Genomic DNA, 12,699 nt, shown 5'->3' on the forward strand with positions numbered 1-12,699 from the left:
TTATTCTCCACAAGAGGTGTCAGACTGAATATCTGTTGGCTATTCCAGGTATTCCCTTAGTTCTAGCCATACCATAATTTTCAAACACCTTTTAAGATATATCCATATGGCATTGCATGTTTGCCTTTCTTTTCAAAAATCACTTTATTCAGATGTTCTATCATTAGAGAAAGAAGACTTCCCAATTCAAACTTTCTTAAATTTTCGATCAAAAATAGGTCAACACTTGAGGTAAGTGTTCTATTTTCAGACCTTGGCAATAGGACAACAACAACAACAATAAAAAACCCATTGTATTCCCACTAAGTGGGGTCTGGGAAGGGTAGAGTGTATACAGTCCATACCGCTACCTCCAGATAAGTAGAGAGGCTGTTTCCGATAGACCTCCGGCTCAAGATAAAGAAAAGTAGACCAAAGCATTATTAAATAAGAATAAAGATGGGTGGAGTAACATGACCAGGAATAAGACATAAAAATAGAAGTTAGAGCAATAAGAAATTAAATAAATAAGCCTAATAGGAGAAAGAGACCCACGCCCGCCTGAACGAGCTCCTATCTTTGGACCCAATCCTAGGTTTACTAGCCCGATTCAAACTGAGCTCTTCCAACTACTTACTAAATCCAAGAACACAACCTAGCCTTCTACCCTTATCGATGACCTCCACACCTTCCTATCTAGGGTCATGTCCTCAGTAAGTAGAAACTGCTCCATATCATGTCTAATCACTTCCTTCCAGTACTTTTTCAGCCTACCTCTCCTTCTTCTGAAGCCATCTAATGCTAACCTTTCATACCTATGAACTGGGGAATCCGTGCTCCTCCTCATCACATTCCTAAACCATCTCAACATTTTTTTACGCATCTTATCTTCCAACAAAGCCACTCCAACCTTCTCGCGAACGGTTACATTCCTAACTCTATCCCCTCTAGTAAGTCCTTACATCCAACGCAACATTCTCATTTCTGCTAACTTTATTTTTTAAATATGGGAGTTCTTGACTGGCTAATGGACCTTGTTGATAAACTCAAATACAAGCTAATAATCACTTTTTAAAAACTTCTTTTTCACTGAAGTTGTTGATGTTCTTCCTACCTTTGATGCTTCAATCATAAATTTAGTATTAGGCTGTTGATTTACAACAGTTCTTACACCTATAACATGTACATCTAAAATTCTGCCTAATTTCTCCTCATCCAGTTTGATAAGCTTTCCTTGTACTTGGTCATTCAAACTTATCTCATTTTCTGAGAATTCCATGGTGTAATAAAATTCCCTAATCTCATTTTCAAACAATTTGGGGTTGATTTTTCAAATAAATGCAACCAAACTTAGTGTCTAACATACTCAATTAGCTCTATCATTCCAGGCTTTTCATAGATCTTTGGATACATTTTTCCAGATAGAACCTATTGTATCATTATTATTTTATTTCTTTGTTCTCCAGCCACATCCTTTATCTCTTTTTTCTTTTCTACTTCTTTAGGACTACTGCTCAATTTTTCAACCACGACTATTCTATTCTTGGCACTAGGTCCCTCAGAGTCTTTTCTTTTCTTAACAACTATGTATTTTTGCCTCATTCCAACATGGGTACCAGACTTTTACTTAGAGTACTTTGTTCTCTCACTAACATGAACCCCTTTTCTTTTTTCCTCTACAGGCACAACATCTTCTAAACTTACGTCCTCTGCTCCCTTAATCTCCATAATTTTGGTTTATTCTTTCTCCTCTTCTTTATTGCATCTACTAGCAATTTTATCTCAGATCCTCTAGTGGACTAAAATCTAGACCAGTTTAACTTAGAGTTCACTAGTTCGTATTACTTGTACTACCCCTTAGTTTCTTCACAAACAATCTCAGAGGAACTTTCCTTATTTTTGTTATCCTTATCTCTTACTTCTTGTTCTATTTCATTACCAGAGCTTTCCTTAATATCATATGCAAGCAAAAGAAAATTTTCAGCCAGCTAGGTCTCATTGCAGGAAAGATCAACCCTTTTACTGGTATTTCTTCACCAAATAACTTAGAAAAGATAAGGTTTGAATTTGAGGAAGTAGTTGATCCTAGGTCTTGCAAATTTTCAGAAGTATCAACCTTTTTGAGTTCTTCAACCAACCTAGGGATCTAAAAATTTTAAGTTACTTTTGAGCTTTTTGAGAAATGAGAAATCTCAAATTTGAGAGATTTGTTATTCGATTGGTGACCCAAAGCCTTGATTGGAATTTTCTAATATGATTGGTTAAACACATATTTCTTGGGTTGAGGAAGGTTCAATGAGAACTGACTCATTTAGGGGTTTTAGATCTTATAAAGATGACTGGGTAAAGTTGACTTAGTTTCTAGTTGGAAACTCAAGATGATACTTTCTATGACTTTTTTTATTAAAGGATCAAAGTATTGGGAATGTTCAGCCTAGTTTTGTAGAGTGTTATCTACCTCAGAACTTAATGTGGGATTGAGAAAGTAGAATCATCAGTCATTTGATTCTGAGAGAGATAAAATAGGACCAGTTGAGTTTGGAGAGGAAAGTCAATTTTACATGATGAGTTAAAATTATTACAGGAAGATCAGTTAAAATCTAATATAGTGGTTTAAAGAAGTGTCAGTTGTTAATACAAGAGGTCACTTTTGAAATGACATGTCTGAACTTACAAAGTGTCACCTTCAATTTTGTAAAATAGAACTGACTACTTTTGCAAAGGACAAAAATACCCAAGACCTATTTAGACAGCATTTTATGATTATTATAAGAGCATCCTGTATAGGTACTAACTTGAAAGATGGGACTAGGTCCCTCTCTTTTGAGTGAACATTGAATTTTGTGCTTATCATATTTGTCTACTTCCCAAGTTGTTCCCATGAGTGCATAACTACAAGGGTATAGTACTAAGTTAGACTCATTTGCACCTATTTTACAAATGATACCTACCTCCTTATCTTTGCTAGAATTTGTGAGAAATCACAGATTCACATGTTAGGGTAGGTCAATTTGATTAGTTCCATATTTCAACTTGAGCTGGGATCAATGTCTGGTAGTTTATGTAATTCCCATTCTCATATATTTCTTTCAACCTTTTCTATATCATCTTTATCACTACCAACCTTCTTCCTTTAATCCATGGAAATTCTCCCTCTTTTTTTTTTTAAAAAAAAAACTTTCATCTATAATTTTCCAAGGACCAAGTCCTTTGAATTCAACTTTTTCAAAATGAGATACCTCCACCTTAAAGTATCTTGAGAGAGAGAACACAGTCAAACATTTAATCATTGGGCTTTGAACACCTTAAATCAATGATATATTTCTGACTACAATTCCCTTCATCATGCCTGGAATCATGATCAAAAGTTGAATTTGGCAAACCACTTAATTTTAAGATCCCAGTAGGAGGATAATGGTGTGATAAAATCCTTCTTGTCCCATCTAGGTAGAAAGGTCTTCCTTACCATTTTCAGAAACTTAGATTCATTAGGATGTGTATTCTCCCGCTGAACATATATAGTACTTTTCATTTTAGCCTTAACCCAATGCTGACATTTTTCTTCAAATGTCCTTCTTTTCTATAGTGAGTGCATAGGAGTTTGTACCCTTTGCTTCTATCATTATGAGCAATCTTTTCTTTAGACCCAGCAGGTTGGAATTCTCCTTGATATCCTAGGACTCTACCATTATTAATACCTTAATTAGTTTTCCTTCTTGATTTTTTAGGGACCTAGTCCCTACTCTTTTCTTTGTCACTTTTAGTCTAGAGATACTCCTGATAGTCCAATTTTTGCATTGGACAATCTTTAATGAAATGCTTAAGACTTTAACATTTGTGACAAACCTCACTATTTCTTTCTCTTCTGTTACTGCTTTCTCCTCTTTCGAATTGACTACTTTTCCTCATGGCTTTGACAATTCTTTTTTCCAAATATGAAACATCAATGTCTTCCTTATTTAATCAAGCTTTAAAGCCTTTAATGCCAGAGATTTTTCCTTTTTAGCTTTCTTCTTTTCTAGCTCTTATTTCTTTTTGAGATCATGAGTTTTTAGATTTCCAATCAGTTCATCTTTAAGTTTCTTACTTCAGTTATTACATCCACTTTTCTTTCCCAGGACTTAGTAAGAACCCCAAGTATCTTCCTCACTTGCTTGTACAATGGAATCCCTTCTTCTAAGCAGCAAAGCTTATTTATGATGGAAGTGAATATTTTGTGCATTTCTTGGATGGTTTCTTCTTCTTTCATGGTGAAGGATTCATACTAAGTAGTCAACATGTCAACCTTAGAATCCTTCACATCATTAGTGACTTTATGAGAAGTCCTCAAGCAATCCCAAAACTCTTTGGTATTTTTACAAGCTGAGATCCAATTATATTCATCAGGCCCAATACCACAGTCTAACAATATCTTGGCTTTGTATTTCTTCTTAATTTTTTTTCTATATTCATTATTGAAATCTCTTCTACTTTTGATGACCATTCTTGTAACTTTTCTCTTTTTGACTTCTTTCATAGGTACATAAGGACCATCAAGGATTATGTCCATCAGTTCACTATCCTCAGCAATAATGAAGTTAAATATCCTGGTTTTCCACCACCCATAATACTGCCTATTGAATCTTGGTGGTCTAGTGGTAGATTGCCCTTCTTCTAGATTAGGTAGAGCAGCCATGCAAACCAAGACACTAGGTGTGAACCTTTAAAGTAAACTCTCTCTTATACTAATTGTTGAAACCCTTGGAGTTTCACCACACAGTGAGGGACCAGGTCCCTAAAAGCTAATGATAGGAAAAAACATAGTAAAGCAACCAAGAATAAAAAACAGTGTAGGAAGAGTAAAAACACAAGATTTTAATGTGGAAATCCCTTGCTCAAGGAAGGAATAAACATGGATTGCCCTCACAAGCACCTTAGAAGTCTGCTATAATCAACCTCTTGATTACAGACTCAATTTCATCCTAACTCTAGGCACTTCCTTTTTGTTGTAACTCTATTATAGCTTAACCTTGGCAACTCTACCAAGACTCCCTAAACACTGGTTAACTCTAACCAGTTTTGGACTTAGGCAACTCTATCAAAGCACTCTCAGTCAAGAATAAAAGTTCATTACTCTTTAGACTAAGTAATTCATTTAAAAATTAAAACTCACTCAAGACACTCTCTAATTCAGCACATAAAAATAACAACTTGAGCTAGACTTCGGTTTTTGCATTTTCCTCTTTTCACTCTTTGAATTTGAAAAAAGCCATTTGATGAAGAAGAATCTTTATCCTTTTAGATGAGTGATGATTAGGGATTAAATATCATTAGACTAGGTGTCCTAATCAGTATGAGCAACACTTGCTAGTTTGTTACACAAATGAAAAAAATTGTCCAGACACATGCCAGCTACACTACTGCCTTTAACATTTAAGGATCTGGTCCCTTGTGGTCATCTTCTCATCATCAAAACTACATATAGTAGAATGCTTACTCATTTATAGGATTGGTTTAGATAGTTGGGATTGAGTAGTTTGTCTTTGATGCTAAAGTTATAGTTTTGGATTATGTAATATTATTGTAGACTTTGTTTTAAGTTTGACTCAGTTTGGATTTAATCTATAGGTTAACTAATCTTACTCTTAACCTACTTATTTAATTTTCTCTAGTTTAGATAGATTATGGTCGATAGATTTTTGGATGATAGCCTACTGGCATATGATAATTGTTTCATTCTCAGTTCGTCGGGCACCCTGGAGAAGATCATTTAGTTTTGAGTGTTTGTGATTTTGACACTTGACTATTAGTTTCAAAGGCCATTTAAACTAGTTGTAGCCTTGGCAAAAGATCCTACCTTTGACCGTCTCTATTTGTATGTCTAGGTAGTACCTTATAGGCGTATTCTTATGCTTGCCATTATGGATCTTTATTGGATCAGCTCGAACCTCTCAAGGATATTATGATGTTTTACCAAATAGGACCTAGATGACATTTTTCATGGTACAGAGTAGATATCAGGTTTGGAAAGCAAAGAAAGGATTACATTTGGACAATAGAGTTGGTTACAAAATTCATGGCTTGGATTTTCTTTAGTTATGCTAAATCTCAACATGTTTTTGCTCATTTTGAGTTGATATCAGTGTGCTGCATTTCTTTATTTAAGTACATCATCCATTCTAGATTCAGTTGGAAGCTAGGTGGTTGTAGGTTGAGTTTTGGATTTTTAGAAGGTGAAGTAAGGAAGTTGGTTCATAAAGGGATACCTATGGAAAAATTCTTCAAATGTGTTGTTTTTTGTTAGTGGTTATCTAGGAGTCTTGCTCAGTGAAAGCATGTCTAGTACCTCATTCCTTCAAGCTTTCATGTTTTTCCTATTCATTACCTTTCACAAATGAAAGTCCTTTTAGTAGTGGATATTATATTGACACTCCAGGTTATTTCCTTGATTTTTGCACATTTCTAGTGTTTCTAGCCTTCCCATAGTAGCTCCAAGTCACTTATGGCTTATCAAAATAATCGGTTTAGTTATCAAACAATTTATTTGGGGTTTAGACTAATTTCCTAATTTTGGAACTATTATTGTTAAAGAATTGGTCTCGGACCAAAACTCCGAGTTATCGACCTCGGATGAGAAATCCAACAGAACCATTAGCTCTAAAATGTTTGATTTTTAGGCTAGGGGGACCTTTGGTTTAGGTCCCAATGCTTTCAAACTTATTTGGGGCTATTGGGTGGTTTCTACGTTAAATGGAATGATAGCTATTTGCCCTGTATTTAGTCTAAATGATCTAGGATGAAAGTTTTAATGATTTAATTGAGTCTAAAATCTCAAATTTTTCTTGGTAGTATAGTTCTTTTATGCGCATAGGGTTTAGAACAATTTTTGAGTGCCCGATCAGAGTCTATTTAGACTTAGAAAAATTTGATGCCTAAAGTTGATGGTGCAGTCGCTTAAGCAACCAAATGGATTCATAAGTGGTAGTTGCTTTAGCAATATTGAGACGATTTTGCAGCCTTGTCTATTTGGTTGAGGATGCTTAAGTGCTCCTTGTCGTCTCAAACAGATGTTGCTTTTTTAGCTGTCGGGATGCTATTTTAGTGATCCCCAACTTACCTTGCCCTGCTACTTTAGCAAACATGGGCCATGTAAGGGGTAGTGGCTTAAGAGACCAATTGAGTGCTTTAGAAGCACCTTGGGTATCAAAATCCTCCCTCCTTCATCACCCAATTTTCCTATTTATTTCTTAACCATTTTCCCCCAATTTTTAGATCTTGCAGTGTAGGAATTATAGGGAATTATCCATTGAAGTTATGGTAAATTATCCCTACCCTCTTTAGCCATTTCCCATTTGTTTCCTTGTCAAATTCTATCTTTTTTGCATTGTAAATTCTTTGAAATTAAATCTTAATATCCTTAGACTTTAGGGACTAATTTGATCCTTGATTTATGCTTTATTTGTGCTTGTATTTTGAGAAAATATCCTTCGAGGGACCTCATAATAGATTCAATTTTGGAATCCATTTGCAAGCCTCGTAGGCCCATTTTTTCCCCAAATTTTAACGTGATCATTTATATATCAATATGGGTTTTATTTTAATCCTATTGGTATGTAGTTTATTATTTTGATAGAAAGGGTTGTATTTTAGGATCATGGAACAAAGGCCAACACTTTATGGATGGTTCAAGACTTGTGGTTTCAGCATCGAGGTAGGTTTCGATCTAATTTTCTTCATGAGATGGTGTATAGTATAGATTGCATTCTAGGTATGGATGATAGAATATGTTTATCACTAGTGTATCATAACTATTCCTATTTAGGGAAATTGGGTAGAATGTGACCCGAACCTTAGTATAAAATGCTTATTATGGCAATAGAATCCTATCACCCTAGATCATAAGCATGTTGATCATGGTTGATGCTACGGATCCTTTAGCATAATATTTATAATTTAACTTAGTGAATTGGATCATAGCTTCCTGGATTATAGTATTACTAATATGCTAGTTATATTTTATTGGGCCCGAGGCCATGGTTATGATACTATTGGACTTCAGGGGAGTATTTTGTCCTTATAAAGGACGTTGGTTAGTCTATAGATGCTTAAACTCTAATGGTTGTATTGTTTGGATATTGGTGATGGCATGCATATATGAGGTGCATTAATACTTATTTAAGGGTATGATTCTAACCAAAACCATGATTTTATATCATTTTCTAAAATGGGATTTACCCCTACTTTTTAATTTTAAAACACATTTTTTTAGAATGTGAATCATACCACCTTATTTAATAATTGATGAGCTTTTGGAGCTAAATATGATGTTTTGGAATTTAGAATAAGATTGATCCTAGTCTATTGTTTATCCACTCTTTCACCACTACTATTTACTTTGATTGAGAGAGATTTCGGCCCCTTCTACTTTATTATGTTGATTTATTCCCAGAATTGATCTCGAGCAATAGATTAATAGACTTGCACTCTTTTAGTCATGGTTTGAATCCATTAACATATTATATATAATTCTCTCTTGTACTAGATGAAGTAGATTGATGATGATGATTATTGAAGTTGTGGATTGGGACTAGGCAGCATATATGGATATTCCCAAACCACTAAGGAGCCTCTTTGTCTGTAAGCCACATTGTAGGAAAAGAAAGGTCATCATAGGTCCTGCCTTTGCAATCTATTGAGCTAGATCAGAGATTTAGGGTGAGCTCCTGGCATTTAGAGTATTACTACTCTTCCTCTTGTTGATTATACTAATCTTTATGATGTATTTAGATATGACATGTATTTATAATTACTTTGTATTTCACTTTATACTAACTCCAGCGGGTCTTAGGGTTTTACTAGTCTCTTTACTGTATTTATTCAACTGCTTTCTTTCATTTCTTTAGATAGTCTATTACTAGCTGTTCCAGACTATGGGTTGGCTTGCCTACTGGTGGGTATAGTAGGTGCCATCATGACCTAAGAAATTAGGTCAGGACACAAAAACACATAGTAATCAATAGGCATTATAGGCTGACTAAGCTCATATAATATATAAATATAATAAAACTGCAAATACAATCTAACACTAAGAATAGCAAGACTACATAAGGAACTAATAGGGAAAGTCTAACCAAATAGGAAAATTTATAAGTAAAGAAAGTATAAGTAGAAGAAATAAATAAATTAGCTTAAATGACTAACATGTAATGCAGCATGGGATGACCAACAACATTTGTTCCTCATAAAGAAAGGACCCATGGTGGACTCATGATATCTATATACTGTGCTCAAATTTGAACCAATGCTTTTAAACCAATGCTTTTATAAGAATCAATCATTATATAAATATTTTAGAGTCAAACCAAAAGTAACAATAGGTATATGAGGTTCCAAGAATAAAACCGGGGCTAAACTGATCCATTTTTTCCCCTTTTAAACACTAAGTCCATGTAAAACCTCACCAAGTTCCTTTTTAAACCGAAAATGATGCTTTCAACCCAAATTAGGCTTATAACATGAATATGCAAGAGCAACATGTGTAAATAAAATCAAGAAATAAAATAATCAACTAATACCCAGCCAATATAGCTAGTGTTATAATAAAATTATGAAATCTCACCATCAAAGGTCATTATAACCAAATATCCCCAAACCGTAGGTCCCTACAATTACCCTACCAAGGTAAAACTATCTAAATGATTCCTACTATGAAAATCGCTGAAGAACTTGGCTTAAATCAAGAAATCTACCAACCCTCAGCTAAGGCTTTCAATAATAGTCCTAACACTACCAAGTACTCTAGACTAAGTATCAAGTGATAACTAACTATATAAACTAAGATCTAAAAGTGGAATCCTAATCTTAGGACACTAAGTAAGCTAAACTTACAAAGGTTACCACAAAAACGTACCACAATATCATAATTTCCTAATACAAATAGGCAATTTATGATACATATACAACAACCAAGCTACGTCTAATATAAAGGAAGTTGTAACCTACCTAGAAGTCATATAATGTACTCTCGATCGATTACTTACAGGTGTTTACTTTTTGAAAATCCTTAGACAGCTGAGACACTATCAAAATAATAATCCACTTATTAAGACAAAAAGAATAGCACTAATATTAAAATTTTATATTACAGGCCAAAAGTCAACTCAAAATTAATCTATAGTACACGATAATAAAATTCAAAACTTTAACCCACAATTAATCTTCCTTGTAGAACAAGGAATGCATGCTCAAAATTTGAGCAAGAACAGGGCTCAAATAGGGGCTAAAATAGTCGTCAGAGTCCAAAGTTATTGAGAACGTAATCATAGAATTTAAGGGATTACGATTGAATTTTAACGTAGAAATAATGGAAAATGATTAATTGAGGTAGATTCACTTACCCACTAGTTGCTGATAAAAAACAAACAGTCTTAGCTCCTTTTAGCTTAAAAAAATGCAAAGATGCCGAACCATAATTTTTTAAAATAGAGGGGAGAACACGAATATACTGCTAAGATTTCATTCATCTCAAACACTAGACTCTTTTCGCTAATGTGAGCCAGCCTAAATACAACCTTTCATAACTACTAAAAGATTTGTCACAATCACAAAGAACAAATCCAGAATGAGCCACACCAACCTGCATCACGAAGACAAAGGTCAATTTTATAGATCATCATGATGGTGATGATTTAATGGGACATGCACCAGGTGATGTTATGTTATGATTCGAGACTGATCCCTAGTTGTAACATAGTGCTCAGAGTCACAAGTGACCCTAAGCTAACCCATGGCATGGAAAAACACTATTAATACTAAATAAAATAATGAGATGATGAGCGAAAACTAAACTAACATGACCTGAATATAATAAAATCAAAATCAATACTGAATATAAAAAATAAGACTATCTGAAATAGTCAATATGCTGAAAACATAACTATCTATCTGAAAGCCTCTTAATCAAAGGAGGTGTTGGCACAAGCCCCCCATTCTTACCAAATATCTTCACCCTTTTTATGGGTGAAACCTTCAAGTAGACAAAATCACCAATAGCAAACTCAATCTCCCTTCGCCTCATATTTGAATAAGATTTTTGATGACTTTAAGCGGTTTCAGTCTTTTTCTAATCAACTGACATTTTTCATCACCTCATATACTAAACCTGGACCTATCAAAGCATCTTCACCAACTTCAAACAACCAATAGGAGATCTATACCTCCTACCATAAAATTCTTTAAATTAAGCCATCTGAATACTGAAGTGGTATTTGTTATTATAAGCAAACTCAATAAAAAACAAATGATCATCCCAAATATCCTTGAAATCAATCGTGCATGCTCCCCACATGTATTCTAAGGTCTGAATGGTCCTATTACCTAACCTTCTGTCTATGGGTGAAAACCCATACTAAGAAGAACTTGGGTACTAAGACCTTATGAAACATCTTTAAAAATTGAGAGGTAAACTTGGTACCTCTATCTGAAATAATTGTCAATGGGACTCCATGCAATTTCATCAACTCCCTAAGATAGAGTTTAGCATAATCTTTGGTTGAATATGAAGTGCTATGTCATAATCCAAATTTTTGGACGCTAAAAATTTCTTGACTTTTGTTAGTGAAGACTCACTACCAGTCGTAGGGCTTAAGTCATAAGCAAACCAGTGAAGAATAACCAAGTTTCTATTGATGTCACGACTGGAACCTTAAGAGTCATAAAGTGAGGTCACGAGTCGCAGGGTGTGACTCATCACCAAACCAGTGAAGGGGGTCTAAGATTCTGCCCAAACTACGAGTCCAGTCTAAGACTCGTAGATAGTCATTATGAGTCATGATGTCACCCGTAATGACTATAAGGCATTTTTCTATATTTTTAAGTAAGGGCACTTGGGTCATTTCCCGCTTTTCCCAATTAAAACCAACATCCATAGAACACCACTAGGACATATTATCATCCTAACATACATCATATACACCTCTTACCTCTCTCAAATATCTAAGTATGAACAATTAGGGTTTTTTATGGGATTGGTCATTAAAAGCTCAAGGGTGATTTCTTCTTCAAAATTCTCGGTGTCTTAGACATGTATCTCTTCTCTAAATATTGTTTTGTTAAAAGAATATGTTTAAGATTATTATTCGTGTGATTTAATTGTTGATTTATAAATTGGGTCGAGGGCTTTTGGGTACTATTGATTAAATTGCTTTTCCCATGCTTTTGTGAATCATTTACATTTTGAAGTGATGCATTTTAAACTAAGAGGGTGCATGGGCATGGCAAATGGGAATAAGAGGGTTGTGCATTCCTCCAAATAAATGTATTTTGGTTTGGAATTGGTAATAACCTCAACCCACCTTATGAAATTGTCTTTAAAACAATGATATATGCATGCTAAAACGAAATTTAAAATATTGCATTGCATAAAAGGCTAACAGGATACAAATGCCTTTGAAAAGCCTTTATGGCCATGAATTAATTTTAAATTAAACCTTAATGGATTCCCCTAGTTTAATGGATAATTGGACCATGAGGGTCATGGATTCCCCCAAGTTGGTGAACAATTAGACCATGGGGGTCATGGATTCCCCCAAGTTGGTGCACAATTAGACCATGGGGGTCATGGATTCCCGCAAGTAAATATCAATGGAAATAGCATGATAGTATTATCTTTCAAGCATAATTGGTATGATTATACCAACAGTAGGTGCCTAATGGATGGTCCTTGGTTTTATGAATGGGAAT

This window comes from Capsicum annuum, chromosome 10 (genome assembly GCF_002878395.1).
Source record: "Capsicum annuum cultivar UCD-10X-F1 chromosome 10, UCD10Xv1.1, whole genome shotgun sequence".
NCBI lineage: Eukaryota > Viridiplantae > Streptophyta > Magnoliopsida > Solanales > Solanaceae > Capsicum > Capsicum annuum.